Consider the following 5561-nt stretch of genomic DNA (forward strand, 5'->3'; position numbering starts at 1 on the left):
CCACGAGGGATCTCCAGTTACTGAAGCGATGGAGACTTTTCGACATTTTGAAAAATAGGTGCACCGAGACAGCTGCGCTAAAACCGGAAGGTACAAATATAAAACGCGCGATAGCAAGAGAGTTCGTTGAGGAATTCTCTAGGGTTTCGCAACCTTGATGAGAAAACTCCTCCAAAGAAAGGGAAACATACGCGTTATTCCCGAACAACAAAAACAAAATGAGTGCCCGTTTCGGCTCTCCTAACTATTTCACAAGTCCGTTGTTTGCAGGACATGAAACCTTTACGGCCAAGCAGACGTCGTTGGACATCATCACGGAAGGAGCATGCGAATGTGGCGGAGAGGACACGGTTTCGCATCACATCATTGTCTGTCATGTTTTTTAGCCACAGAGATGAGATCTGGAAGAAGATCTCTGTGAAAGGACTTGGCCGGATGCAGCGAGACATCTTGTCTCCACGGCCGAGGTCTTCTCTCTGTTTGCGGAGTTTTGCAAAGAATCCCTCATCATTAAGTGTCATTAGTTCATGAATCCTGTTCAGCCGAGATTGTCGGAGTTCCGCTAATAGGGATGGGTGCCTGTAATCTTCTCTAATTAGCCCACTCTCGAACAGGATAGAGTTGGAGGTGATCGTACACATATTCATATTTTTCCTTTTTTTTTCATCAACCACCAAACTCTCACTAATAAATCTGCTATCCTTCCGTTCCCATCCCATCCTACAGAACGAGAGCCACGTCTCAAGGCACTGGTAGTCCCCGTCGTTCCTGGTGGGTATGGCCGGCATGACCATGGTGATGCGTTGCTGCGAAGATGTTGGTCGTGGGTGAACCGCTCTCCCTGCCCCGCCGGCAGGAATTTTGTGTTTTTTCGAGTCAGGTCACTTGGCCATGGTGGTTGCTGCTAGTAGATAGCTTCGTAGCGTGTGATGGAATAGACGAGATGGCTTAGGTGCAGGCACACCATGGGTGCCCACCTGTACTATAAACTGTCGGATTTGGAGACATTCCGACTAGTCGTGGGAAATTCAAGCTAGTATATCAATGCGACTGTCGGTCCTAGTAATATTCCGACTAGTTGAGGGAAAGTTATGAGAGTGCATAATGAATTAATACGACTGTCGGACGTTGTAAATATTCGGACTAGTCTAGGGAAAGTTACGCGAGTGCCACTCGAACCAATACGACTTTTGGACTTCAAGATTTTTCGACAAGACGAAGGAAATTTATGCGACAGAATTGTGAACCAAACGGCTGTAGGATATAGAAATAATCCCAGTAGTCGAGGGAATAATATTCGAGTGCCTAACGGACAAATACGTTTGCCGAACTGGAACATATTCCGACTATTCCAGGGAAACTTATGCGAATGAAACTCGGTCGAAAGCGACTGTCGGACTTGGAAGTATTCCGACTAGTTGAGAGAATGTTATGCGATAGCCTCTCGGACCTCTGCTAGACTTTGAATCATTCCAAATAGTTGAGGGAAAATTATGCGAATGCCAATTGAAACAATTAGACTGTTGAACTTGGAAATATTCCTACTAGTCATGGGAAAGAGTAACACTGGAACACAGACTGACGGACTTGGAAATATTCCGAGTAGTCGAGGCAAAGTTGTGCGAGTAATTTTTGAACCAATGCGACTGTCGGACATAGAAATATTCCAAACTGTCGTGGGTAACTTATGCGAATAACTCTCAAACTAATGAGGCTGTCGATCTTTGAAATATCCCTACTTGTCGAGAGAAAATTATGCAATTGCCTTTGGCATCAATCCTAATGTCTGACTTGGTAATATTCCAATTAGTCGGGAGAAAGTTTTATGAGAGTCTCTCGAATCAGTACGGCGGCCGGACTTGGAAATATTCCTATTGTTCGAGTGAAATTATGTGAGTGCCTCTTGATCCAATGCGGCTGACAGACTTGGATATATTCAAACTGATGCGGGGAAGGTTATGCGAGATTCTGTCGGACCAATGCGACTGTCAGACTTAAAAATATTACAACTAGTCGAGGGATAGTTATACGAGTGATTCTGTAACCAAAGGGCCTGTCCGACTTGGAAATATTCCGACTAGTCGAGGAATAGTTATGCAAGATCCTCTCGAAACAATGCAGCTTTCAGATTTGGAATTATTCCAACTAGTCGGGATAAAGTTATGCTAGTGCCACTCGATCCAATGCGGATGATAGACTTAAAAAAATTTCAACCATTGTAGGGAATTATATGCGAGTGCCACTCGAACCGACGTGGCTGTCGGACTTGGTACTGTTCAGACTAGTCGAGGGAAAGTTGTGCTAGTGATATTTGAACCAATGCGGCTGCCGGACTTGGATATTTCCCGCCGAGTCGAGGGAAAGTTATGCGAGTGATTTTTGAACCAATGCAGCTGCCTGACATGGAAATATTCCGACTAGTCGAGGGAAAGCTATGCGAGTGCCTCCTAAAACAATGCGACTGTCGGTACTACGTACATTCCAAATAGGCGAGAGTTAGAAATGAGAGTGCCTCTGGGGACAATGTGAAAATCAGATTTGGAAATATTTCGCCTAGTCGAAGGAAAGTTATGCGAATGACTTGTGACACAGTGCGATTATCGTACTTGATAATATTCCGACTATTCGGGAGAACGTAACGCGAGTGCCTCTCGGACCAATGCGACTGTCTGACTTGAAAATATTTCGACTAGCCGAGGGAAAGTTAAACGTGTGCCTCTTGATCCAATGCTACGGTGGCAGTTGGATATATTCCGACTAGTCGAGGGAAAGTTATGAGAGTGCCAGTCAAACTAAAGCGACTGTCGGATTTGGAAAATTTCCTGCTATTCGAGGAAGAGTTATGCGATTAACTTGTGAGCCAATGCGACTGTCGGAGTTGGCAATAGTTCGACTGGTCGAGAAAATATTATGCGAGTGCCTCTCGAACCAATATGGCTGCCTGACTTGAAAGTATTCCATCTAGTCGAGGGATTTATCCGCGAGCTTCCCGATTCAATTCGGCTGTCGTACTAGGAATAATACCAATTAGTAGAGTGAATGTAATGGGTGTGACTCTGGTCCCAATGCTACTATCGGACATGGAAATAACACAACTAGTCAAGGGAAAGTTATGCGAGTGCCTCTCGATCCAATGCGACAGTCGGATTTGGAAATATTCTGACAATTCGAGCGAAAAGTATGTGAGTAACTCCCAAACCATTACGCCTGTCAGTGTTGGAAATATTCCGAATTGACGAGGGAAATTTATGCAACTGACTCTCGCATCAAAGCGTTTGTCGGAAGGGAGATTTTCCGACTAGTCGAGGAAAAATTATGCGAGTGACTTCCGACAATTTGCGACTGCCAGACTTGGAAATGACTCAACTTGTCGATGGAAAGTTATGCGAATAACACTGGAACCAATGCGAATGTCGGACATGGAAATATTCCAACCCTTCGGGGGAATGTTATGCAAGTGCCTCTCGAATCGAAACAGCTGCCAAACTTGATAATTCTCCGACTAGTCCAGGGAATGTTAAACGAATACCTCTTGATCCAATGCGGCAGTAAAACTTGGGAATATTCCGACTAGTCGAGGGAAAATTTTGCAATTGCCTCTCAAACAATGCGTCTGTCGGACTTAGAAATAATCCGACTACTCGAGGAACAGTATTGCGAGTGACATGTGATCCTATGCGAATGAAGTGCTTGGAAATATTACGGCTAGTAGAGGCAAACTTATGCGAGTGACTCTTGAACCAATGCTTCTGCCAGTTTTGGAAACATTGCAACTAGTGGAAGGAAAGTTATTCGAGTGCCTTACGAACCAATACGACTATATACTATTCGATAATATGCGAGTGCCTCTCGTACCAATGCGGCCGTCGGACTTCGAAATATACAGACTAGTCGAGGGAAAGTTGCACGAGTTACTTTGGAACCAAAACGGCTGTCGGTCTTGTAAATATTCCGAGGATTCGAGGGAAAGTTATTGTATTGGGGTGTCAAAAAGTTATGTGGGTGCCTCACGAACCAATGCGACTGTCGGACAGGCAAATATCCCCACTCGTAAAGAGAGAGCTATGCGAGAGGTTTGTGAACTAATGCGACTGCTGGTCTTGGAATCATTCCGACTAGTCGAGGGAAAGTATTGAGAGCGTTACTCGGACCAATACAATTGTCGGTCTCGGTACTATTCCGACCAGTGGATGGAAAGTCATGCGAGTGAATCGCGGACAAATACGATTCTCTTACTATGTATTATTCCTAGTAGACGAGGGAGAGTTAAACGAGTTATTCTTGAACCGTTGCGGTTATCGGTCTTGAAAATATTGCAAGTAGTCGGGTGAAAGTTATGTCTGTGCATCTCGGATCAAAATGACTGTCGAACTTCGTAACATTCCCACTAGTCAGAAGAAAAATATGCGATTAACTTACGAACAAATGCTGCTGACTGACTTGGAAGTATTCCGACACTGTTGAGGCAAAGACATGAGAGTGGCTCTGGAAAAAATAAGACGGATGGATTTAGAAATATCCCGAATAGTCTAGTAAATGTATGTGTGTGCCACTCGATACAAAGCGACGGACTGACTTGGAAATATTCCTAGTATTCCAAGAAATATTATGCGAGTTACTTGCGAGACAAATCGAATGTCGAACTTGGCAATATACCGACTAGTCGACGGAAAGTTATGCTAGTATCTCTAGAATCAATGAAGAAGTCTGACTTGGAAGTATACACACTAGTCAAGTGAATGTAATGCGGCTGTCGTAATCGGAATTATTCCGACTAGTAGAATAAATATTTTGCGGGTACCTCTCTTACAAATGCGGCTGTAATACTTGAAAATATTCCAACTAGTCGGGGCGAAAATATGCGAGTGCCTATTGAACCAAATCGGCTGGTGGATTTCGAAGTCTTCGGACTATTCGAAGGAAAGTTATGTAAGAGACACTCGAACCAATGCGGCTGACTGACTTGAAAATATACCAACTTGTCAGGGGAAAGTTATGCTAGTGCCTATTGAATTATTGCGACTGTCGGAATCGGAAAAAACAGGCTAGTTGAGGGAAGGATATGCGATTTCCTCTGTTACCAATGTGGATGTTGTACTTGGAAATATTCCAACTAATTGGGAAAAATTTATGCAAGTTCTTTTAGAGGCAATACGGCTGCTGGGCTTGGTCATATTCCGACTTGTCGAATGAAAGTTATGCGAGTACATGTCGGACTAATACGAATATCGGACTAGGTACTATTCCGCCAAGTCGTGGGTATGATTTGCGATTGCTTCACGAAACTATACGGCTGTCAGACTTGGGAATATACCGTCATGTCGCGGGAAATTAATACTCGTGACTCTGGAGTCATTGCAGCTGTCGGATTTAGAATTATTCCGACTAGTCTGGGGAAAGTTTTGCGATTGCCTCTAGAAACAATACGGCAGCCGGATTTGGAATTATTCCGAACAGTAGAGGGCATCATATTCGAGTGCCATTCAATCCAATACGATTGTCGGACTTGGAAATATTCCTATTAGTCTAAAGAAAGCTATGCGACCATCTTGCAGACCAAT

The sequence above is a fragment of the Vespa crabro genome, chromosome 6 (assembly GCF_910589235.1).
Source record: "Vespa crabro chromosome 6, iyVesCrab1.2, whole genome shotgun sequence".
Classification (NCBI taxonomy): Eukaryota; Metazoa; Arthropoda; class Insecta; order Hymenoptera; family Vespidae; genus Vespa; species Vespa crabro.